At 47.7% G+C, this 26437-nt stretch overlaps 1 protein-coding gene across 12 annotated transcripts in view; it reads right to left on the bottom strand.

The window, feature by feature from the left end:
* BOC (BOC cell adhesion associated, oncogene regulated) overlaps positions 1-24301 on the bottom strand; it is a 78212-nt gene extending 53911 nt beyond the window's left edge. For 2 of the 12 annotated variants that reach the window (XM_070788091.1, XM_070788058.1), the window contains exons 1-2: positions 23301-23761; positions 19127-19218 (exon numbers count right to left, since the gene is read on the bottom strand). The gene's annotated coding sequence lies outside the window, so the exon portion shown is untranslated. Of the gene's footprint in view, positions 1-15654; positions 15833-16943; positions 17022-19126; positions 19219-22739; positions 22806-23300; positions 23762-24278 lie in introns of those variants that run through there. The other 10 variants (XM_019981668.2, XM_070788083.1, XM_070788051.1 and 7 more) reach the window with 10 other exon arrangements.
* Between the last annotated feature and the right edge of the window lie 2136 nt (positions 24302-26437).

The raw sequence follows: 26437 nt of genomic DNA, 5'->3' as shown, positions 1-26437 counted from the left end.
AGCCGCTCCTCCCGGGCTCACAGCTGTGGAGGATCCCTGCTGCCGCCCCACAGGCCCAGGTGCGCACCATCCTGTGTGACTAATACCAGGCCTGTGCTGGAGCCTCCCAGGGCAGAGTCTACACATTACCAGAGCTTCAGCATCTGTCACACGCTTGGCACCTAGTAGGAGCACACGTTTTGGTAATTAAACGAGCGAATGAGCTTTTTTCTTCCTGCCTTCCCCATGAGGCTGCAGTTGGAGGAGCAGGAGGAGGTGGAGGGAAGGCTGGTAAGGAATGCCTAAAATAGCGCTTCTAAAAACCTATCATTGGTTAGAATGGGCTAACAAAAAGAATTCAGGGAAACCCTGTTAAGAAAATCAACTTAGGTTACTTTAGTGCAGGCCTTGTCAGAGCCTTTAATATGCTATTACACATTGTGAGTCATCAAGAGGGGGACCGAGGCTGAACTCACTTAACCACAGGCCTGGACTGACTTGACCACAGGCCTGGACTGACTTGACCACATTACTCTTTTTTCTCAGAGTACCATTAGTGAGGAGAATTTCATCAAATACACTTTGGGAAATGTTGGCCTAAGAGGTTCCTGGAGAATATCCCAAAAGCAATTTGTAAAACAGCATCCCATGTTGGTAATTTTTAAAAATCACATGTGAATATGTGGTGCACAGCTATTTGGGTTGTCACAGGATAAGGTCAGGAGACACTTAAATGTTAACATCAGTTGTTTCTGAGGAGTAGGAGATTTGCACTTTTTATGTTAAACACTTCAGAAACATTCAAAGTGGGTACATAGTTATCACTTTTGTAATTAAAAAGATAAATTAAAAATAAAACTGTCCCCAAATATCACATCATCACTGAAAATTTATGCTCCCCCAGGCCTGGGACCTCATTTCCTAACAACTCCTTGGGCTATAAAATATTGCTTTTTGCTCCATGATCACAACTACAGAGTTTCCTACATTCATTTCTAAAGTCAATTCCTCTGGCTTGTAAAGAACCTCTCCCCAAATTCCAGGATTCTGTTGCTTCCACACAAGATGGACAAGTATTTTGGAAAAAATGAAAACACATTTAATATTCTTTTGACAACCTGCACAAACCTGAAATTTACTTTGTTTAGTAAGTTATATAAAATATCCATCAAGCACTTAGTTTGCTGAAATTACGATGCTGGGCATATTAACATTTAAAGATCGCCTTTCTTTTTTCCTGCTAAATCACTAATTTCCTAATTTAACTGATTTGTAAACGTAATTAAAAGTCATCCTGATTTAGTGAATGTAACACACCAGGTTCTATCGCAATATGCTGCTGCTAAGTCACTTCAGTTGTGTCCAACTCTGTGCGACCCCATAGACGGCAGCCCACCAGGCTCCCCCGTCCCTGGGATTCTCCAGGCAAGAACACTGGAGTGGGTTGCCATTTCCTTCTCCAATCGCAATATGAGATTACAGCAAATATTCAGAATCGGAAGAAATATTCAATCTTAGCATAAAAGAGTATACGACAATTTGTTGAGTTACTATGTGTGAGACAATGTGCACATATTATCTTGTCTAACCTCTACCTCTGTGAAGTGGAAGTATTAGCCACTCAGTCATGTCTGATTCTTGGTGACCCCATGAACTGTAGTCTGCCAGGCTCCTCTGTCCATGGAATTCTCCAGGCAAGAATACTGGAGTGGGTTGCTACTTCCTTCTCCAGGAGATCTTCACGACCCAGGGATAGAACCCGTGTCTCCTGCATTGGCAGATTCTTTACCGTATGAGCCACCAGGGGGATCTACCTCTGTGAAGGAGGTAGTATTGTCATCCCCATTCTACAGATGCAGCAACTGAGGCTTAGAGAACTTACACATCTTGCTCAAGGAAAGGTTGAGCCAAGCCAAGGTTATCTACTTCCTCTGCCTGCTGGTCTTGGAGTCCTTGATAGACTCAAGCAGGCAAACCAAAAAAGGAAATTGAGGAAGGCTGAAAAAAACAAACCCAAAATCAGTCTGGATTGGAGTCATGCACTAGCCACCATGTTTCAGGAGGGATTGGTTCAACAGGTCCCACAATGCACTCTGCAGTCAGTTTCTGAAGATGCACTGTCCCCCACCCCATCTGAGTCAGTCCTGAGGTCTGAGCACCTCAATCCCATCCAAAAGTTGGCAGCAGCCCACTGAGTCTGGATCCAAGTAATATGCACCAGCATGTGGCAAGAGACAATAAAATTCTTCCGTTTCTTAATCTGGCCTCTCTCATCTTCCTTCTGTTCTTACACAATAACCATAAGACTGGAGGTTCCCAACGCTGGCTGTGTAGAACAATCATACAGGGACACTAAATCACATCAATGCCTGAGCGGCACCTCAGGCAAATTCAGTAAGAACCTGTGGAGGTGGGGCCCAGGCGTCAGCATTTTCAGACCTCTCTCCTGGAAACTGTAATGTGCAGCCAGGGTTGGGAACCGTTGGGAGTCTCTGCCATGGATGTGCGGGTCACTGGGGCAATGAAGGGCTTCCAGAAATGCCCTGGCTGCACTGGACGCCATGGTTGAAATTGTGGAATCGTGTGCTTTGTATAAAGATGTTCCCTGATGTATTATTTTTAGAGAAATTTTTGCCATTTTTAAAGCTAAAAATTTTTTTTATTCTACAAATTAAATATCTTAATATATTTTAATGAATAAAACATTTTCTCACTGTTTCTCTCAGATCTCTCCAGATATTTTCTGGACTTTAAGATTCCTAGTTTTCTCCTCTTCCCACAGAAATAAAAACCCAAAAGGAGACCACCATTGCAAAGAGCATCTGCTTTGGGGGCCAAGACAACTTCCATGGTAGCAGATACTCCAACAGGTCCCTGGGCCATAGTCATCTCTGGTGGGGCCACCCCCACTTTGAGGGGCAGGGAGGTTAGCAAGGAGACTAGCAGTTTTCCAAGCATATGCACGTGTTAGCATTTGCACATGAAAACCTGAAATGCCATTCCCTTAACAAACTCAGAACAGTCTCAGGGGCTCACAGACCACCAGGAAGTGGAACAGGTGTGGGCCATCTAGGGGACCCACACCCACTTGACACCAGATCGCACCAGAGGGCCTTGGCTCCCCAGGAACTGGCTTTCTGACATCCCAAAGGGCTAACAACTTAGCCTTCCCCAAGGAATGGATTTTCAGTTTGGCCCCTGCGGGGAAGGAGACAGCTCCCCACCCCCACCTTAGAGATGTGGGTCCCACCCCACCCCTCCCCATCTGCGGTCCTCCCACTCCAGGAATGAAGCTGCTGCTGCCCGGCATATACCCAGACTGGTTTCATCTCCTTCCAAATCCATTTTGTGTCTTAACTTCTGCCAAGAATAAAAATTGAAACACTCACATACACATCATGCGTGTATGGGAGGGGAGGACAGAGCTGGAAGTTTAAACTGAAAAAGACCAGGCGGGGAAGGGGAGGGGTAGGTCACTGATGAAAGCCAGGGCTTGAGACCTCCCTGGGGTCTGTGTGGGCCTGGAACACCCTTGCCTGAGTCCCCTGTTGGTAAACCCCCAGGGTCACGCCTCTAGTGGCTCCAATACCCGTTTCATACCACCCCACCCCTGCCTAGGGGGGCCACAGAGCAGCTGAGTTGCGCAGCACTCCACAGGCCAGAAGCAAACTCTGGTCCTCAAACTTGCACGGGCCGGCTTCTTGCCAACTCCCCAATGAATAAAACAGTGCTTCTGAACCCTGGTGGTGCAGGCGGCTTGCAGACTGCTTGTGGCCACCCAGAAAAACGGGGCTGGAGCTGGAGTCGCCATGCTTAGACTCCTATCCCCTGACACTCTGGCCTGCAGACGCCTGAACCTGGGGGCCAGGCAGAGCTCCAATCCAGCTCTCTCCTTTGTCTCTTGCTGCTGACTTCTTCCTTCTGGGCAAAACCAGGAGCCCCTGCACTATAGAACAATCACACCTGATCCTTCACCCATTCATGATCCCCCAGGGTTCAGATAACAGCCCCTGACTCAACTTGGTGGCTCAAATGGTAAAGAATCTGCCTGCAAGGCAGGAAACCCAGGTTCAATCCCTGGGTGGGGAAGATCCCCTGGAGAAGGGAATGCAACCCACTCCAGTATTCTTGCCTGGACAATCCAGGCAGAGGAGCTTGGAGGGCTACAGTCCATGGAGGTCACAGTCAGACACGACTAACACTTTCACTCACTTTATGCTAAGTCACTTCAGTCGTGTCCGACGTTGTGCGACCCCATAGATGGCGGCCCACCAGGTTCCCCTGTCCCTGGGATTTACTCAACTCTAAACCCCATCATACTGTTCATACTGTTCATGGGGTTCTCAAGGCACACCGGGTCGTCGGCCCACCTCTGCGATCTCTGCTGCGGCGGAAGAGGTGGTCGGGGAAGTAGGTACCCTTGGCTGACCTCCTGAGGTCAGGGGCAGTAACGAGAGGAGTTACCCCGCGTCTGAGGTCAGGGGGGGCGGCCAAGAGGGGATACCCAGTGTCTGAGGTCAGGGGTGGCGACGAGAAGAGTTACCCCACGTCCAAGGTCAGGGGTGGCGACGAGAGGAGTTACCCCTCGTCGGAGGTCAGGGGCGGTGGCTGGGAGGAGATACCCCACGCCCCAACGCCGGAGGCCAAGGGCTGCTGCCAGGAGGAGCAACCCCTCGTCCGAGGCCGGGGCGGTGGCCGGGAGGACCAACCCCACATCCAAGGAGGAGCTATCCCACGTTGAAGGTCAGGAAGGGCAGCAGTGAGGAGATACCCCTCGTCCAAGGTAAGGAGCAATGGCTGCGCTCTGCTGGAACAGCCGTGAAGAGATACCCCACACCCAAGGTAAGAGAAACCCAAGTAAGACGGTAGGTGTTGCAAGAGGGCATCAGAGGGCAAACACACTGAAACCATACTCACAGAAAACTAGTCAATCTAATCACACTAGGACCACAGCCTTGTCTAACTCAATGAAACTAAGCCATGCCTGTGGGGCAACCCAAGATGGGCGGGTCATGGTGGAGAGATCTGACAGAATGTGGTCCACTGGAGAAGGGAATGGCAAACCACTTCAGTATTCTTGCCTTGAGAACCCCATAAACAGTATGAAAAGGCAAAATGATAGGATACTGAAAGAGAAACTCCCCAGGTCAGTAGGTGACCAATATGCTACTGGAGATCAGTGGAGAAATAACTCCAGAAAGAATGAAGGGATGGAGCCAAAGCAAAAAGAATACCCAGCTGTGGATGTGACTGGTGATAGAAGCAAGGTCCGATGCTGTAAAGAGCAATATTGCATAGGAACCTGGAATGTCAGGTCCATGAATCAAGGCAAATTGGAAGTGGTCAAACAAGAGATGGCAAGAGTGAATGTCGACATTCTAGGAATCAGCGAACTGAAATGGACTGGAATGGGTGAATTTAACTCAGATGACCATTATATCTACTTCTGCGGGCAGGAATCCCTCAGAAGAAATGGAGTGGCCATCATAGTCAACAAAAGAGTCCAAAATGCAGTACTTGGATGCAGTCTCAAAAACGACAGAATGATCTCTGTTCGTTTCCAAGGCAAACCATTCAGTATCACAGTAATCCAAGTCTATGCCCCAACCAGTAACGCTGAAGAAGCTGAAGTTGAACGGTTCTATGAAGACCTACAAGACCTTTTAGAACTAACACCCAAAAAAGATGTCCTTTTTATTATAGGGGACTGGAAAGCAAAAGTAGGAAGTCAAGAAACACCTTGAGTAACAGGCAAATTTGGCCTTGGAATACGGAATGAAGCAGGGCAAAGACTAATAGAGTTTTGCCAAGAAAATGCACTGGTCATAACAAACACTCTCTTCCAACAACACAAGAGAAGACTCTATACATGGACATCACCAGATGGTCAACACCAAAATCAGATTGATTATATTCTTTGCAGCCAAAGATGGAGAAGCTCTATACAGTCAGCAAAAACAAGACCAGGAGCTGACTGTGGCTCAGATCATGAACTCCTTATTGCCAAATTCAGACTTAAATTGAAGAAAGTAGGGAAAACCACTAGACCATTCAGGTATGACCTAAATCAAATCCCTTATGATTATACAGTGGAAGTGAGAAATAGATTTAAGGGTCTAGATCTGATAGATAGAGTGCCTGATGAACTATGGAATGAGGTTCGTGACATTGTACAGGAGACAGGGATCAAGACCATCCTCATGGAAAAGAAATGCAAAAAAGCAAAATGGCTGTCTGGGGAGGCCTTACAAATAGCTGTGAAAAGAAGAGAAGCAAAGAGCAAAGGAGAAAAGGAAAGATATAAACATCTGAATGCAGAGTTCCAAAGAATAGCAAGAAGAGATAAGAAAGCCTTCTTCAGCGATCAATGCAAAGAAATAGAGGAAAACAACAGAATGGGAAAGACTAGGGATCTCTTCAAGAAAATCAGAGATACCAAAGGAACATTTCATGCAAAGATGGGCTTGATAAAGGACAGAAATGGTATGGACCTAACAGAAGCAGAAGATATTAAGAAGAGATGGCAAGAATACACAGAAGAACTGTACAAAAAAAAATCTTCACGACCCAGATAATCATGATGGTGTGATCACTGACCTAGAGCCAGACATCCTAGAATGTGAAGTCAAGTGGGCCTTAGAAAGCATCACTGCGAACAAAGCTAGTGGAGGTGATGGAATTCCAGTTGAGCTATTCCAAATCCTGAAAGATGATGCCCTGAAAGTACTGCACTCAATATGCCAGCAAATTTGGAAAACTCAGCAATGGCCACAGGACTGGAAAAGGTCAGTTTTCATTCCAATCCCAAAGAAAGGCAATGCCAAAGAATGCTCAAACTACCGCACAATTGCACTCATCTCACACGCTAGTAAAGTAATGCTCAAAATTCTCCAAGCCAGGCTTCAGCAATATGTGAACCGGGAACTTCCTGATGTTCAAGCTGGTTTTAGAAAAGGCAGAGGAACCAGAGATCAAATTGCCAACATCCGCTGGATCATGGAAAAAGCAAGAGAGTTCCAGAAAAGCATCTATTTCTGCTTTATTGACTATGCCAAAGCCTTTGACTGTGTGGATCACAATCAACTGTGGAAAATTCTTCAAGAGATGGGAATACCAGACCACCTGACCTGCCTCTTGAGAAACCTATATGCAGGTCAGGAAGCAACAGTTAGAACTGGACGTGGAACAACAGACTGGTTCCAAATAGGAAAAGGAGTTCGTCAAGGCTGTATATTGTCACCCTGCTTATTTAACTTATATGCAGAGTACATCATGAGAAACGCTCGACTGGAAGAAACACAAGCTGGAATCAAGATTGCCAGGAGAAATATCAATAACCTCAGATATGCAGATGACACCACCCTTATGGCAGAAAGTGAAAAGGAACTAAAAAGCCTCTTGATGAAAGTGAAAGAGGAGAGTAAAAAAGTTGGCTTAAAGCTCAACATTCAGAAAACGAAGATCATGGCATCCAGTCCCATCACTTCATGGGAAACAGATGGGGAAACAGTGGAAACAGTGGCAGACTTTATTTTTCTGGGCTCCAAAATAGCTGCAGATGGTGATTGCAGCCATGAAATTAAAAGACGCTTACTCCTTGGAAGGAAAGTTATGACCAACCTAGATAGCATATTCAAAAGCAGAGACATTACTTTGCCAACTAAGGTTCGTCTAGTCAAGGCTATGGTTTTTCCTGTGGTCATGTATGGATGTGAGAGTTGGACTGTGAAGAAGGCTGAGCGCTGAAGAATTGATGCTTTTGAACTGTGGTGTTGGAGAAGACTCTTGAGAGTCCCTTGGACTGCAAGGAGATCCAACCAGTCCATTCTGAAGGAGATCAGCCCTGGGATTTCTTTGGAAGGAATGATGCTAAAGCTGAAACTCCAGTACTTTGGCCACCTCATGCGAAGAGTTGACTCATTGGAAAAGACTCTGATGCTGGGAGGGATTGGGGGCAAGAGGAGAAGGGGACGACAGAGGATGAGATGGCTGGATGGCATCACTGACTCCACGGACATGAGTCTGAGTGAATTCCAGGAGTTGGTGATGGACAGGGAGGACTGGCATGCTGCGATTCATGGGGTCGCAAAGAGTCAGACAGGACTGATCGACTGATCTGATCTGAAACCCCATCAACTGCCCTCTTTCCTCCCCAAATGGTGAACTAAGTACTCACATCACTTACAATGTCCGGATGGAACCCATCCTGACTTATACAACCCCTTCCTTACACAAGGCAACATGTATTGAGTGCTTATCAGTCAACATGTGTTGAGTGCGCATTCAGTGTTAAGCTCTGTGGATCCAAAGATAAAGTCCAAGCTTTCTCTAAGAACTCAGCATCTGGTAAAGGAGACACACAAACATCTCAGAGCAGCATGGAGCAACTGAGACTCAAACCCGAGTGCCCTGGACTGATGTTCTTTCCTTTACATGCCCTTATTAGGAGGGCATGGGGAGACTGGATCACACACTGCTTTTGGAAAGGGGACCCTTGTGGTTGCCCTATCTGCCCACAGGGCAGAATAATGAGAACAAAGATTAAAAAAAAAAAACAAAAAAAAAACCTCTTCTGTTTGTCTTGAAAATTGTTGAATCTGGATGATGGGTACACGGGGTTCATGATTGTCTTCTTTCTGCTCTTGTGTATTGAGTTTTTAAATAATACTAAAACTTGCTTTTTCTATAGGATGACTAGATCAAGATTGTCCCAAACCTTCTCAGTTCTTCACCAACTTCCAGGACACCCTTCCCCTGCTGTCCCACTTATCACCTCAATTAAGCCAAACAGCACTGTCAGGCAGGTTTCCACGAGCATCCAAGTTCTAGTAATGGAGGGCAGTATACCCCTCTTCAGTCTTCAAAGGCTCCCCAGTGTTGGGCCAAAGAGGCAGTCCCACCCCTTTCTTGGGAAAGAATTATAAACCAGCAGCTTATCTCCAAAGCCAAAGTAGTAATAATCATGATGGCAATAATGGTGACATCTAGCACCCCTTCTGACTCAAGAGCTCTTCCAATGAGAGAAGGTAGATAATGCGGTTCAATGACCTCTTGCTTGGATTTGGGAAATATTCAGAGTCTGGGTTTTAAGCATCTTAAGGGCCCCAGGCATGGTGCTCAATAATCTGTTGGCTGATCAATTGAAAGGCCATTCTTAAATGGTTAAGAACATGTCTTTGGGGCCGTGTGGAAGATGCCTGGAGGCACAAATAGCTCTGCTCTCAACGAGGTTTACTGCTGGGTCTTTGGAGAAGCAGCTCAGTGCAAAACCTCAGTGACTGAAGGGAGGCTGGATAAAGAGGGCATCATGAGTTTCAGAGGGTGGGAGACAGGTCAGAACCCCCCGCCCAGGGAAGGGTCTCACACCTCATTTTGACTGAGTTTCAAAGAAACAAAGCCTCACTCTCGTTACCCCGTCTGGACCATGGGCGTCAGTGCCAGCACTTTGATTAGCCTCCTTGTGTGGGGAAAATGAGTTCTGTCTGCCTATCATGGTGGGTCCAGCTGGTCCTCTTACCTCCTGACTTTGAAAGCTGTAGAACTCAGCAGTTCAAGAGCCACCCTATTCCGCGGCCATGGAGACTTTGTTGAGAGAGGGGAGGATGGTAGTGGTAAGTAAAATTGGGACCCTGCCCTAGTTCCCACAGGCTTTTTTCTGGAGAGAAACTGCAATAGAGGACTCAGACCACCCTGGAGACTTCATTCCACCAGCATTCACTGGAGCCTCACGTGGCGAGGCCCACACCACACCTTCTGGCATAACCTACTCTAACAGGGACCATACCATGGGGAGGTCCTGGCATAGCCCCCACAGTACAGAATGCCATTCCTTGTGCTAAAGAGTGTGTTTTAAAATATCACAAGGTATTTATAAACTCAGTGCTTTTGAGATTTTTTTTTCACCAAAAAATCAGGGGGGAAAAAAGCCCCCCGCACCCCCCCAAATGCTTTGTCAGATCATGTATTTATCTTTCGGTTTAGCAGATAAGGCCCCTCCCTGGCTGCACCTACAGAAGCTGGTCTGGGATACAGCATCAGGGCTCTCGCTGTACCTCCCGGGGGGACAGCATGTGAGGGGGTGACTCAGGAGTGAAGGCTGGATTTGGTAGGAAACAGGTCTCACCCTGGAGAAGGCGATGGCGCCCCACTCCAATACTCTTGCCTGGAAAATCCCATGGATGGAAGAGCATGGAAGGCTGCAGTCCATGGGGTCGCGAAGAGTCGGAAACGACTGAGCGACTTCACTTTCCCTTTTCACTTTCATGCATTGGAGAAGGAAATGGCAACCCACTCCAGTGTTCTTGCCTGGAGAATCCCAGGGACGGGGGAGCCTGGTGGGCTTCCGTCTATTGGGTCGCACAGAGTCAGACACAACTGAAGCGACTTAGCAGCAGTAGCAGCAGGTCTCACCCTCACGTGTTTACCAGTTTCCTGTCCTCAGCCTCCACAGGCAAACTGAGACAAGGGCCAAGCCTCCCATGTGTCAATGGTCAATAATCAGTTACAGCCTTCCAGACGCTGGAGGGAGACCCAGGAAGACAAGAGGGGGCAGGGCGCACCACCCTGATTCCCAAATTAACAACAAAAGCAAGAATAGTTTGTAGAGAATTCATCTCTGAAGAGTTTCAGGAGCACTAAACTCATTGGAAAAGACTCTGATGCTGGGAGGGATTAGGGGCAGGAGGAGAAGGGGACAACAGAGGATGAGATGGCTGGATGGCATCACCGACTCGATGGACATGAGTGTGAGTGAACTCCGGGAGTTGGTGATGGACAGGGAGGCCTGGCGTGCTGCGATTCATGGGGTCGCAAAGAGTCGGACACGACTGAGCGACTGAACTGAACTGAAACGCTCCACTACACTAGTGTTCACCGTCTTGGTAACAAACCTGGACAAGTACTATTAGTCTCCACTTCCACGGGGTACAAGTAGGAATAACACTGAATGGCAGGCTGCAGATGGGAGGGTGGGCTCAGCAAAGAGCAAGCCAGAGGAGGAGGTGGGAAGAATTGAGGTCATGGGCGTGGAGTTTCTACAGTGTGAGAGCTGACTTTCCGAGGCCATGTCTTCTTTTTCCTGTGTACTGAATTCTGAGGCACCTGCCTGGTGTCCTTTGAAGTGAGAAGGTACCAGCTGGCTGTGGCTCTGTGTGTACTCCACACCGGGAGCAATGAAAGCTGGGGTCTGAGTTTCAGTCCCTGCTCCCCAGGGTTGGCTCCCTCTCCATTTACCCCTGCCTGGTTAGTAGTTTTCAGCCTGGTTCAACCAGATGGCCCAGGGGCCCCATTCATACGCACTGCCCTTTCCTCTGTGGTCCTGAGGCGGAGCAGGGTTGGAAGAGCCCCTTTCTCTGCTCCTGTTATAAAATCCATCATTACCCCCATCCCCAGAGAGCCTTGCTATCAAGTGACTGGTGAGGACACTGAAAACTGGGGTTCCTGCCACCACACTCCCAAGAAATCCTCATTTGCTTTTGAGGGTGACTGCAGAACGAAGCACCTCTTGGCAGGGAAAATGCTTTCGCTCAGTTTGTGCTGGATCATTCTTCCTCCTGAACGACCAAAAACCAGCCCCGGTGCTGGATCCCCCTCAGGACTCGGCAGACACGCTGGGGCTGGGGCAGCGCCCTCAGAGGCCGAGGGAGCTGTGGGGCTGCCCGATGAGGTGTGAAGGAGTGCGGCCTGCCCTGCTTGCCCTGGAGGGTCACTTCCCCGCGGCTCGTCCGAAGCTCCAGTGCAAGTAAAACAAACTCCTGAGAAGGAAGTCAAACAGCCTGATGCAGGCTCCTCCTGTCTCTCTACTTAAAAGTGGGACGGAAGGTCTGCTCAGCTGATATTTCCAGATGTGGAACCAAAACACAGGCAGCAACTGACAGCTTCCCAGCCTGGGCTGAACTCCAGTAGCACCAGCGCCAGGCTGTTCCGTGGGCAACGACAGAGCGGCAGCACTGTAGACCCCTGGGTTCTGCACAGGTGGTCTCAGCACCGGCTGTGAGCCCACCCTTCATCAGCACCTTGTACCCCAGATGGATGGGGTGGGGGCGGCATGTTCAGAGAAGGCCATGCTTAAAAATGACTGAAGGAGATGGCTAAGTGAAAGAAGCCAGTCTGGACTACATGTCCTTGTGATGCCAACTACATGACATTCTGGAAATGAGCTACGAAGACTGTAGAAAGCGCAGTGGTTACCAGCAATTGGGAGAGAAAAGGAAGGAAGGCCAAAGAGGTGGAGCACAGGGGATTTTTAGGCAGGAAAAACTATTATTCTGTCTGACACCGTAATAATGGTGGACATGTGTCATTATGCATTTGTCAAAACCATACATTGTATACCAAAAAATGAGTCTCAATGTAAACTATGGACTTTAATAATGATGTGTCAACACTGACTCATCAATTGTAACAAATGCATTACACCAATGTAAGATGTTAGTAATAGGAGCAATTGGTGGGAGTTGAGGGTATGTGGCAACTCCCTGTAATTTTCACTTAATTTTTTATTATTAACCTAAACCGCTTTTTATTTTTTTTAAGGCTATTAATTTCTTCTTAAGTTAAAAAAATCTGGAGGGGAAGCCCTGGACCATTCCCAGCTCCCTGAGATGCTGTAGATGTTGGGTCTAGGGATCTCAGTAGTGTAATTTCTCAAGCACATTTATTGTCAGCATGAGACCTCTTGGGATACTAGTCCCTATTTTTACTCTTCCTTAATTTCTAAATCTAGAACCAAGTCAGAAATGACTAAGATGAAGTCAGATCTACCCCCTCATGGGCAGACATCCAAACCTGCTCTTCCTTGTACTTGCAGGCTGTCAACTCTGCCACTGCAGAGACCATGCCTGCTTCCTCTGTGCCTAGCAGAGGGCCTGACTCCCACCAGGCCCCCACGTGTGGGGAACCGAACTACTCTCAAATTCATCCTGTGCTCCTCACGTCACAGATGCAACAGGCTAGGGTTAGGGTATGTGAGGGCGTGATGGTGTGTGGAGTTTTCTCTGAATACAACAACGGAGAGTGCTGAGCAGAGAAGTGACCTCGCCTGGCTCCTCTTTTGCAAGCTGACACTGACTTTTCTATGAAGGATAGACTATGGGCAGGGAGGTCAGGGGTGAGTGAGGCAGGGAGAACACTTAGGAAGATATCCCAACAGACAAGGTAAGCAAATGTTGATGGAAGACAAGGATGGTGTGAAGTTGCAGGATTCTAAATACATCTGAGAAGCAAAGCCAAGATCATTTGCCAACTTATAGTGGAGTATGAGAGAAAGAACAGAGTCAAAGGGGACGTTCAAGTTTGGGGCCTAACCAGTAGAATGCAATGTGCTGAATCAGGGAAGAGGCAAAGGAGAGGCTGGGTGGAAGCTGTTTCCTCAGTGACCAGGTCTGAGGACTGGTATAGACGGTACACCTGGGCTGGGGCCTTGCCCCATTGTGGACTCCTCACTTTCACCATCTTCTCATTCCCTCATCACTATATAGCCTTGAGCCAGTGGGGTTCTATGGGGTTCCATGGGGTTCAGTGCATCATCTACCTACTCATCTTCCCAGCTGCCCAATCCAGCAAGAACACTTCTTCCAATCTGTTTTTCTTTCCTTTCTTATTAACAGCCACCTTCTGTGACCGTTCACAGTGCATTTTGTGTGCTGTATATGCAGTATCTTGCTGCCTTTTTGCAACCACTTTAAGAACCTAGGTTTTCAGAGTTTAGGTGACTAGCCCAGCAACTGGCAAAGTCAGGTACAAACCTGAGCCTGTCTGGTCCCAAAGCTCATCCTTAAACAGGATGCCACTCAGTCTCCAACCTGGAAGTGGCCCCAGAAACACTGCTGCCTCCTGCAAATATCATCTTTCTTCTGCACCTCTGTCTAATACGATTCACTCCAAGCCTCTGTTCTCTCAGGTGGGGTCCCCCTGACACTCCTCAGACTCCTCTGTTCCTTCCTCTCTCAGGATCTTCTTGACATGAAATCTTTTCTTCTCTCAACTCCTGCTAGATCCTGAGACCTTCACTGTCTTTTCCCACAAGAGAGGGAAAAGCAGCTTGTCTGGCAACAGGACCTAACTGCCTTCAGTTCAGGCCCCCACTCTTAGAAAACAAATACACTTATATGTGGAATCTATTTTAAAAAAAAGGTACAAATGAACTTATTTACAAAACAGAAGTAGAGTCACAGACACAGAAAACACATTTATGGTTACCAGGGGATAAGGGGGAAAGGAGGAAACTGGGAGACTGGGATTGATACATGTACACTAGATACAAAGCGGGCTTCCCTGGTGGCTCAGATGGTAAGGAATCCGCCTGCAGTAGAGGAGTTCCAGGATCTATCTCTGGGTCAGAAAGAGTCCCTGGAGAAGGGAATGACTACCCACTGCAATATTCTTGCCTGGAGAATCCCATGGACATAGAAGCATGGTGCGCTACAGTCCACAGGGTCGCAAAGAGTTGGATGCAACTGAGCGACTAAGCATATATATAAAAGATACTTAATAAGAACCTACTATATAGCACAGGGAACTCTTACTCAATACTTTGTAATGGCCAACATGGGAAAAGAATTAATTCACTTTGCTAAGTCACTTCAGTCGTGTCCGACTCTGTGTGACCCCATAGACGGCAGCCCACCAGGCTCCCCCGTCCCAGGGATTCTCTAGGCAAGAACACTGGAGTGGGTTGCCATTTCCTTCTCCAATGGATGAAAGTGAAAAGTGAAAGTGAAGTCGCTCAGTCGTGTCCGACTCTCAGCGACCCCATGGATTGCAGCCTACCAGGCTCCTCCGCCATGGGATTTTCCAGGCAAGAGTACTGGAGTGGGGTGCCATTAACTAATACAATACTGCAAATCAACTTTGAAAATTGTGTTGAAAGTGTTAGTTGCTCAGTCATGTCCAATTCTTTGTGAACCCAGGGGCTTTGTGACTCCATGATCACCAGCCAGTCCATGGAATTCTCCAGGAAAGAATACTGGAGTCGGTTGCCATTCCCTTCTCCAGGGGATGTTCCTGATCCAGGGATCAAACTCAGGTCTCCTGCATTGCAGGCTGATTCTTTACCGTCTAAGCCACCAGGGAAGTCCACTATGCTAAATCAACTATACTCCAATAAAAAATAAAAGAAAACAAAACAAAACAAACATAGCCACAGAAGCAGACACAGCCCTTGGCCCAGACTCTGACCTCTGCCTGTGCCCTCAAGTGTCTTTTCTCTTAACTCATCTTGGGTGAGCATAGATGCCAGAGGCTTTTAGGTGAGTAGAACCTTCTGCATCAAAAGCGTTCCTTTGTGCATTTCTCTGCATCCTTATAGAGCCCCGAGAAGGCACCTTGTAAGGATGAGGTAATAAAGGCTCAGAGTTCCCACGATTTCCTCTTGGTTATCCAACTAGTTGGTCACATAATTATATCTTAAACCCAGGTGTCCTGAACCCCATCCCCGCACCTCCCCATACACACACACACACATAAAGCCAGAACATCCTGGCTTCAGATTTTCCACATTTGTTACAGAAAAACAAGGAACCGAGGGCAACTGCAGGCTCATCACAGGCAAATCTCCCAGCTCTCTGAAGCCAGTAGGGAGAGTCAGTTTCACTCTGCAGGTAACAGCCTGTAGAATTCTTTCTGCTGACTGCTCTGTGAGTATTTGCCTGGCAGGTACCATCTCCTGTCAGTTACCTGTCTGTTAAAGTTGCTACTTCCTTCCCCAGGGTATTTTTCTGCACAAGCTGCCACTTCTGACCACGAAAAGTATCTGCTGGGCAAAACTCCTTTCCCCCTTCACCCCACCGAGGCCCAGAGGGCCTACTTGATCAGACTTGCAGAGATCCGAGGAGCCCGTGGATTCAGCTGGCACCTGCAGTGGAAGCAGAGACTCAGACAGCCAGTTCAGATAATGTCCCAGAGGGAGAAAAGCCGGGAGACACATTCCAAGAAGAGACCCAAGAGAGCAGCAGCTTTCAGCACTGCCTGAGGAGCTGGACATCAGCTGGGTCTCAGGACCCGGCTCCCCTCATGCCTTGACTGCTGCGAAGCCAGTTGGGACCTTCCATTTGTGGCCCCAGTTTTCAATTCCTGTCTCTTAAGGCAAGTCTCACAAAGGCCGCCACCTGCCCCTTGCACTTTGTTAGCTACAAAAGAAACAGTTTTCCCAAGCTAAGAGAGCTCTGCTTAGAGAGAGTGATTGTCTGGATACTTTTTTTTTTTTTCCTTCTCAAACCTTGAGTTTTGGAGTTAGCAGCCCAGCCGTGCAATCTTGGCTCTGCCAGTTACCAGCTGTGAGACTGCAACAGGTCTCTACAGTCATTTAGGCTTCAGCTCCCTTATCTGCCGAGTAGGATCATGCTGCCCATCTTCACAGGACTGCTGGGGGTTGCGGGACAGTGCTCACAGGACTCAGCACAGCACCCTGGTGCGCAGCAGGTCTCACTAAATGGCAGGTCTTGTTCTCCACATCACCAGAAGGAGGATGGAGGCAGGCAAGGCTGCCTCTTTGGCTCTGGGATCTGCCAGTCTCAGCCTGCCCTTGGGGTCCATAGATGATTCCCTGAATGGGGAATGTTTCTTCTCTCTTGCCCTGAAGGAAGGGCGCCTGCCGCTCACGTATGCTCGCCCTCTTAAGGGAGCATCTCCACAAGTACGCAACGCTTTGTTTGTAAAATCAGGGGAACAAAGATGAACTCCATCACAATACTGCCTTCAGCAACCTGTTCCGTTCTTTTCATCCACACTCAAGACCTCTGTGGTGTCTCAGTGACAGGGAATTGGCTGCCAACCTTCTTGTTCCCCGTTGGGTAGGAGAGCTGAGCTCCCCACCCCTACTCTCTTCCATTGTTGAAGACCACCCAGTGAAACATGCTGGCAAGTTGCCACCGTCCAGGCAGGCGAAAGCCAGGCCTGATTACCCAGCCCGCGCCTCTGGAACAGAAGCCTACAGAACACAAGGCACCTGACTGTGGGGCTTTCACCTGGCGCTGATGCGGTCGTCACGACGATGAGACCACCAACGCCGTCCAGGAAGAGCTGCAGGTGACTGCTTGGCAGGCCTGTGCAATGGAAGAGCCATTAGACTCTACCTCTTGGCTGTAACACAGCGGATTTTTATGTAACTTGTTCACTACAAAACATCTATTCATAATGACAGAAGTAAACAGTCATGAATTTCCATCACTCAATGGTCTCACTTGCAAAAGCAGGTACTGTGTTGACTGACTACATGACGAAATCCTCCTCACGTGAGCACAGGTGTGTAAAACAGTACACACTCCCGTCACACTTCTGTGGGATGATAGTCATCAGACTGAAAAGTGGGGGAGATGCTTTGTGAAGTAATTAAGAGCAACTTCTGCTTTCACAGAAAAGTAATAAACTCAGAACCCCCAAATTTTCCTCTCCAATTAACTGTGACCCACACCTAATAAACCTGCTGGGATTGTAATGTTAGGTAAGTTCAGGCTAGTAAACCCACTTGGCTGGGACTATTCTGGAAAAATATTGGCAGGCCAGGAAAAGTGAGGGAGTTGTCCCTTTAAGAGTCCAATTTCAGCCAGGCCTGGGCAAGGGAACCTCCAAGGTCAGCTGGTTCCACACACCCTCCTCCTCTTACCTGGAGCTCCCATCCTGTCTAAGCTACCTCTTAGCAGTCAAGGAGGGTCCTGGGCAAATGGAGAGCCCAGGAACTTATCTGTGTCCCTAAAATAAACATCTCCTCACTTCCTACTCTGGGAATGACTTTGGAACTAAGCAAAGCTACCCTAGACAGTAGAACAAAGGGCAAACAAAACTGAAAAGTGAAAAGATGAATTCAGGCACATGTTTCTGCTAAAATCTGCACATTCACAGCTAAAATCTGATGGGATGAGAAAGAAAAGACAATCATGTGTTTCTCCTTTGCCCCCTGAAAGCTATCAGTCACTGCTTTTAGAACATGGTCAAAGACTCACATTTCTGAGATTCTGTATTCAATGCAGAGATTCCAGTTTTTAACTTTACTAAAATTAAAAAAAAAAAAAACAACTCCGAACTTGAAATATCCTGTCTTGAGAATTCTTCAAAAAAAAAAAAAAGAATTCTTCAGCCTATTATCCTCTGAGGAAAAGTACATTTGCAGGAAGGATGTTTCAGTCCTGCCAGCCCCACCTTGACTTCTAGGACAGCCTGAGATACTAGCTCTCCCCACTCGAGAAGCCTTGCTTCACGATCCAGCCCAAGAACTTTCACACTGGAGTCTGCATTGCTGTGCCTGCATGTCCCTTCCCTGCAGTCATGGAATTCTGGAAGGTGCGGGCTCTGGTATTAGTCCGGGCATTCAATAAAAAACGTGTTGAAAGGATGAAGGCTACAACCGACACACGAGTCATCACCCTCATCTTGTCCACTGCTGTGTCCAAACTCAGTTTGGAGGCGCAGAAGCGTTTCTTTGCCGTATTTTCTGCTGCTCAGCTCCTTTTAGATGATTTTTTAAAAAATTCAACCCATATTATGTACTTTCCTGTTATTAACCAGGAGAAGTAGTTGAGACTTTTCTCAACATTTTCTCTGGCAAGCAAGGTAAGTTGATTGTGAATCACTGGCTCTCATCTTTCTCCTGTGATTTCAAAACTCTTACTGCCCAATAACTCTGTCCCAAACATCAAAGACCTTCTTTGAAGATAAGGCCAAATTCTCCATTAGGAAAAGACAAACTATTTCCTAACTTAATTTTAGAAGATGGAATAAAGATGGAAGATGGAACGACATGGAATCCCTCTAGGTTTTGTGAGCTAAACACTGCCCAGTACACCAGACCAGAAGGCATTTGCTGTAATACCATTGGTAGATGCATGAACACAGGGCTTTCCTCATCCACACCCAAGCAGGACTTTTCCACAGCAGTGTGACTCCAAATCCATAGTAAATGGTTTACATCCAACAGGTTGAACAGAATTTGGCTCAGGAAAGGAGAGTCCACTTGGTCACCCGAGGGAAAAGAAGCTCTGACTACAAGAGTATCTGAGCTGAACCAACCTGTTTTGTCAAGATTCCACTGAAAACTGGACCCTTCCAATACTGAAAGATGAGAAACAGTCTATCCTCACGTGGCAACACAAACTATGAAAATATGACTGACCCAAGCAGCCAGACATATTAGACTGTGGGCAGAAAAGCTCACCTGCTTCTTCTATTTCATCGCTGATAGCCTCGGACAGTGTGAATGTTGACAAGCCTTCATGGGTCATGGGTTTCAGGAAGTTTGTTCTGCGCCTGAGGAAAAAGAAAGTGTCTCAAACAAAATAAACAAACACTTTGAAAGTATTTGCTTTTTATAAGGTGCATTGCTATAAACCAGACTAATTCCTTATTAATCCATTTTACAAATAAGAACACAGAGAAAAGGCAGTTTTTTCTAAATCATAGGCTTCCTTACATCTCCAGGTACCTGGCCCTTTGCTAGAAATGGAATAAACAATGGATGAAGAACAAGGATTACATTGAAAGCAGTCATTGATCTTACAAAACCATTACCGTTTTCACCAATATTTACCAAATATCTGTTAAGAACACACTATGAGCAGCCCTCATACAAAGTAAGGTGGGCTAACGGGGAAGGGGTTGGGGGTGGAAGGGCAGCAGGTGAGGAATGACCCCCACACACAGCAAAATCAAGGGTCATCTCACAGATGGGTCAGGCTGGAGTAGAAGGGTTCTATCAAGGTAATCATCATGAGACACAGCCACATGTGACAGGGCTAAGAAATTTAGATTGTAAACTTAGAGTGATGATTTGTTTATGGGACTGATGAAGGATGGGTGGTGGCGGGTGGTGGCAGGGGGTGGGCATGCAGGGGCATTGGGTAGACAGTGGGGAGTCCAGCCATATGTCAGCACAACTGTCCAGGGCATGCAGAAGCATGGTGGTAGCAGGAAAGGAAAAGACGGTGGGATGGAAGGATAAAGGGAAGGGCAGGAGAGACGGGCAAGCTTAGGGAGGAGCTGACAGTAGTGATGGAGACACAGGAATCGATCGGTTCGGTGGATGGAGTCAGCGTGAATAGAGTCCACAGCACAGCCAGGGCTCCCATCCAAGTTTCCTAATCCTCAGGGCAGTGCCACTTGAGATGGATCCTTTAAGCCTTACTTCCTGATTCCACCTCCCCTTCTCTACCCATTTCCAACCCTGAGGGCTCCAAGGAGGCTAGAGCCCAATTTATGAAGGCTTTTTGTAAACATGGATTTCTAGATTAAAAACAAACACCATCTTCCATCGCACCCTCCAGCCCCAAACATTTGATTCAGCCTCATAAATGAAAATATTACATGTAAAGGCTCCATGTGGGAGCACTTTCAGCATTTAGCTTGTTCCCAGCAATAGCAAAGGGGACATACCTGTTCTCTACGAGCCTTTGGTCAAAAGTATAGAGACACTTCAGGCCTGTCTGACTACAGAGTCTACACTTTTATTGCAGCTATGTGAAAAGTCTGTATGCACATGGATGAACAGAAACAGTTGTGTTATAGTACAGGCATATGAGTAATTTTAAAACACATTTTATTATTAGTAGATGCTTGTACAATAAATAAAAATGGGGGGGTAGTATTTTGGAGAACCATCCTTTGACTAAGAAAGCCTATTCAGGGACAAACAAGCTCCCAGTCTGGGTGGGGTCTGATATACTAGAAACGCCTGCTAAATGGCTTGCTGAATCAAAGCATGGAGATGACAAGAAGTTCCATATGTTAAAGTAAATACATTTTAAAAACTGTAATGAATCACTTGCATTTCTCTCCCTCCCCAATTCCCATTCCTACGCCCACCTTATTTTCCTAGATAGCAAGGAGGCTTGGAATTTGGAGGAAAGAAAGCAAACTCCCAATGTACAATATCTCCTGGTGCCAGGTTAATACTTTCTTACTCAGAGGTCAGAAAATACTGGAAGCAATTATCTGGTACACTTGGATCCTCTTCAGCTTCTTCCCACTTGGTTAAAAGATACGGAAGAAAAAACTCTTATTTCTTAACCATCCTGGGGACTTTGTCAAAAGCTGAACTCAGATCCCCAGGGTCCCATGGAAGACTATGACCACCAGGTTCACGTCTTACCATCCCAGCTTATACCCTGGGGATCCCTGGCAAAGTCCACTGAATTATTCCACGAGTAAAATCTCTTACTCCTTCTTAGGGTATGGAAACCACAGGTAAGCTGCTGAAGAGAACTAGAAGCCCAAACATTTGAAAGAGCATTTCAAAGAAAGGAAAATTTCTGGACCCATTTGGAGGAGGGTAAAGAATATAAATTACCCTCTTAACACAAGTTGACCAACCAATCAACAGCTAAGCAGGGTGCTCTCTGTTCCCCCCTTTCCCATCCCAGCTGTGGTCAAGGAACCAACTATCCTGGCTTCTATCAACTTCCTCTCCCCAGTAAAGCCAACGCTGTGGCTTGGGCGATTTCTCCTGAGAAAATGTGTCTTGTAATGTTACTCTTCTGAGATCTCTTAACAGAGGATGAACAAGACAGTGTCTCAACCCTCAGCTTTTATAGGTGTAGACGGCTTCCAGCTTTTTAAAGAGCCAAGCTCTGAGCAATAAGTGTGGGCAGGAAATGTCAGCAAAGCAGCAACTCCTACTTCTTTCATTTTCCATACACTCACTCAAACACTCATGCCGCAGGAAAACCGTAACTCCAGTGCTGTTCCCCCACCTCCCCCCATCTCCGTCCCAGGGACCCCAAGGTGCTTCAGGATTACCATGGAAACCTTCTGGGTTTCAATTATGAAACCATTAAAAAGTACCAATTATAAGACCTCAGAAACGTTCCTGGGAAACCTGTTACACACCTCAAAATGGTCAAACTCTTGCCTCAGATTCACTTTGAGTTCAGAAAACAGGTCACAGATGTTTGGGAGCCTGAGCCCCCACCTTAGTCCAAGGAGACTGTTTCATGCTGCCCTTGAGAAAATGAAGACTGATTTATTGGCTATATCCAAAGGGATGACAAACCATGACAGGGCAAGGCTGCCTGCAGGCCCAATTGTGGAATAAATCAGAAATGTGTGTGCATTCAAGAATTTTGAAAATTTCATTCATTCACCGGCCAATGTTCGCCAAGTTCTGGGTAACAAAGATCTAGGTGATGAATGTGAGCTGGGTACAGGGCACCTGGAGGTGGCACAAGGGCCTGAAACCAAAACATACTTTTCACTCAGTTCATTCAAAGAGGTAACTCCGGGTCAAAAACTTATTGGAACCCATCTGAGCTTGCTGAGAAGGGATGGGGGAGCGGCAGAATACCCCACCACACCCAGAAAGTGCCTGTTTAGGATTGCTGGTGTGTGGTTTGGGTATTCTTAGCTCTACTGCCACATCTCTGGAGGCACACAACCTTCCAAGCAACCCTGCCACTGTAACCCCATCCCCAAAACAAAACCAAGCAAACAAATCCCCAGGGCTCCTTAATCTCCTCCAGTTCTCTCCCCACCCCCCAACCCCCAATTCTCCTACCATCTGGAAGAGCAAACGAACACTGGCATCCTGAAAGTTAAGCAGAGCCTTCAAAAATCCAGGAGAAAATTCTTCTTGGGTTTCCTGCCCTTCCCCACAGCCCCTTCCCACTTGTTCCAAGGCATCATTTCCCCACCTCTCACAGTTACACAAACAAACCCCCGCAAGAGCACAACCCCAGGAGGACGTTGTACTAGAAAACACACATACACACACACACACATTTGACCGCACGCTGCTCCAAGCCCACAGACACCTCTGAACACCCCCACTTCAGCCTCACCCCTTCCACCTTTCCAGCGGGGTATGTTTTCCTGGCGCTGTTTTACTCCCAGTCCGTTCAGTCTATCTAAAAAAAAAAAAATTTTTTTTTAAACGCCAAGACGGTAAACTCCGACCCCACTAAGAGGCCAAAGGGGCGTGCGATAGTTTTGTGTATTTGCAGGCTTCATGTGGGCTTCTCCCCACGGCCCTGCTGCGCTCTGAGCCTGGAACTGGTGTCAACCTTCGGGGGAAGTTTGGGAGGCTGTCCCGGCCCTTCTCCCACAAGGGAAGCTTCCGGGAATGATCAGCCAGACCGTGCCCGCAGGGAACGAGACGCAGCGCTCCCGGGCCCGGAGACGGCAGCCCGGCACCCCGCAGCCAGCCTGGGCCGCAGCCCCCCGCCGGAGCCCGCGGGCAGAGCGCTCGGACCGCTCCCGCCGCCGGCGCGTCCCCATCAGCCACCCGCCGGCGCTTCCTCGGCATCGCTCGGCCTGCGGCCGCCAACCCGCCCCCTCCCCTCCCCAAACCAACAAACACAACTTTTTATGAAAAGAAAACAAACTTCAGCGACGTGACTCACCTCTGGTGCAGCCGGCTCCTAGGAAGGGCGAGCCGGGGCCCGGGGGCCAGCGCCGTGGGCGCGGAGAGAGCCACACAGCCCGGGGCCGCAAGGACACACAACCCGCTCAGTGACACCCAGGGACACACAAAACAGGAGGACGGCCGCAGTGGGAGCAACAAAGGAGCCTCGGACGGAGAAGTTGCCGGCCGGAGACGGGGGGGCGCGTGCGGGCGCGTGTGGCTGCGGCGGGCGTGAGTGTGAGTGTGTGCGCGCGTGTGTGAGTGTACGCTCGCGGCAGCTGACACGGGCGGGCCGGAGCTCAGGGTCCCCGCGGCAGGGAGCTGCGGCCGCGGCGGTGGCAGCAGGAGGACAAGGCAGGGAACGCCGCGCCCTGCGCACCCCGTCCCTCCATATGGAAGAAGCTTTTTTGGATGACTGAACTCGCAAACAATTCCTTCTTTTGCTTCTCCTGCCTAGGAGCCTCCCATTACCGCGCGCGGGGGAGGGGGAGCAGAGGAGGCGGGGAGGAGGGGAGGAGCAAAGTGGAGCCAAGAAAGTCTTGGAAAGGAAGCTCAAAGAAAAAAAGTCTCCCCAAACTCACTTTTTCTCCTAATACTCATTTTCTTTCTGTTGCGCCTGAATCCCGTGCTTTCCCCCAACTTCTCTTTCTTTCCCATGCCAAAAGCAAAGTCTTCTAACTTTCTCCCACACCCACGGCTCCCCTGAACCCCCACTTTCTCTTTAGCTTCACCTCAGACCCTAGCTCGCCTACACTATCCTCTCCCCTCGCCTGTCTCTTCTCCCCAGGTCTTTTTATGATACCCATCCCCGCCCTTCTTAATGGTCTCCTTCATTCTGCAAACAAACGATTGCATAAATCATTAAAAGTAGACTTTGTTATTAAATGCTCCCCTACCCTCTACCCCTAAATGGGGCAGCAGCTGTCAAGAAAATTATAAGGAAACCGAAGCCCCAGTGCTACCTCCCTTGACCTACCCGGTGGGTCGGGGGAGAGAGAGTTTGCTGCGTCCTCGGTTTACAGCGCCCTGCCCTGCCCTCCATTCATCATCCCAGGGTGGAAGCTTGAGGAAAAGGATGAGAGAGCTGAGGTCAGGGAGGGGGAGCGGCTGCAGAGGAGTTGGTTACCTCCTTGTGTGCGTGTGTTAAGCCCTCCCTTTAGTGTTGGGCAGATAACACTCAGAGTATCAGCTCTCAAACTTGAGCTACATCAGAACCCCCTGTAGGCTTATTGAAACCTTGCTGAGCCCTGCAGTATTTCTGAGGTGGCAGGGTCTGGGGTGGGCCCAAGAATTTGCACTTCTATTAAGTTCTCAGGTGATGCTGATGCTGTGGGTCCTGGGCCACATTTTAAAAACGACTTTTGCAGGGTATTGAGGAGTAAAATATGCTTTGAGTTGGGGCAAATGGGGTCTTCTTAATCTGTAAGGGATGGAACAGAGATCGTGAAGGGTCATCCAGTTCATACCCTTACACTGCAGTTAGAGGAAACCGAAACCCAGAGGGGTTAAGGCAGACATTTGTTCAAAGTGAACCTGGAGTTTGTGCCAAGGTGGGAAGAAAGCTGTTCTGAAAGTTGGTCAGGCAGGCCTCGAGTGGGGCAAATGAAAGTGCTGCAGCCTGTGTGGCAGGAGCACTGCCCCCCCCCCCCCCCCCCCCCCGCCAGGCAGGGGTCACCGTGTGACTCTGAGACAGTCACCCGACCTTTCTGACTTTGGTTTTGTCCTCTTTAGTTTCTCATCTGCAAAAATTCACTTTACATTGAATATATGATTTTAATTGAACCTGAATCAAAAAGGGTTTAAAAGGGTAACATAAATATCTTTTAATCAATACATTGTACTATCTTTTTTTCTCATGCTTTTGGAAATTCAGGCATGAGCCAGTTTCTTTATTGATGTATCTGGTATGTTCAGCCCCATGTGCCTGGATTCTTGGGTCTGTCCCCAGGGGAAAGTGGATAAGGGGGATGATCCATTTTCAACAAGGTGAAAAAGACTATGAACTCCTTCTTTGAACTATGTACCTGTATTCTTCCCTCTCCTTTCTTCTCCAGTTCCCCACCCTCCCCACCTAATCACCATTCTCCCCCTAATATTCTCCAAGACATATTTTTGTCTCCACTCAATAACCATACTAGCTTCTACCTTATCCTCTTCTGCTGCTGCTGCTGCTGTTAAGTCGCTTTAGTCGTGCAGTTAAAGTGTTGCACTCAATATGCCAGCAAATTTGGAAAACTCAGCAGTGGTCACAGGACTGGAAAACGTGTTTTTATTCCAATCCCCAAGAATGTTCAAATTACCAAACAAGTAGACACATTTTGCATGTTAGCAAGGTAATGCTCAAAATCCTTCAAGTTAGGCTTCAGCAGTACGTGAACCAAGAACTTCCAGATGTACAAGCTGGGTTTAGAAAAGGCAGAGGAACCAGAGATTAAATTGTCAACATTTATTGGATCATAGAGAAAGCAAAGGAATTCCAGAAAAACATCTACTTCTGCTTCATTGACTATGCTAAAGCCTTTGACTTCGTGAATCACAGCAAGCTGTGGAAAATTCTTAAAGAGATGGGAATACCAGACCACCTTACCTGTCTCCTGAGAAGCCTGTATGCAGGTCAAGAAGCAACAGTTAGAACCTTACACGGAACAACTGACTGGTTCAAAATTGGGGAAGGAGTACAATAAGGTTGTATATTGTCACCCTGTTTATTTAACTTCTATGCCAAGTACATCATGCGAAATGCCAGGCTGGATGAACCACAAGCTGGAACCAAGATTTCCAGGAGAAATATCAATAACCTCAGATATGCAGATGATACCATTCTAATGGCAGAAAGTGAAGAGGAACTAAAGAGCCTCTTGATGAGGGTAAAAGAAGAGAATGAAAAAGCTGGCTTAAAATTCAACATTCAAAAAACAAAGATCATGGCATCCAGTGCCATCACTTCATGGCAAATAGAATAGGAAAAATTGGAAGCCGTGATAGATTTTATTTTCTTGGGCTCCAAAATCACTACAGACAGTGACTGCAGCCATGAAATTTAAAGACGCTTGTTCCTTGGAAGAAGAGCTATGACAAACCTAGACAGCGTATTAAAAAGCAAAGACATCACTTTGCTGACAAAGGTCCATATAG

This window comes from Bos indicus, chromosome 1 (assembly GCF_029378745.1).
Source record: "Bos indicus isolate NIAB-ARS_2022 breed Sahiwal x Tharparkar chromosome 1, NIAB-ARS_B.indTharparkar_mat_pri_1.0, whole genome shotgun sequence".
NCBI classification, from domain to species: Eukaryota; Metazoa; Chordata; class Mammalia; order Artiodactyla; family Bovidae; genus Bos; species Bos indicus.
This window is presented reverse-complemented; position numbering and strand designations above follow the sequence as displayed.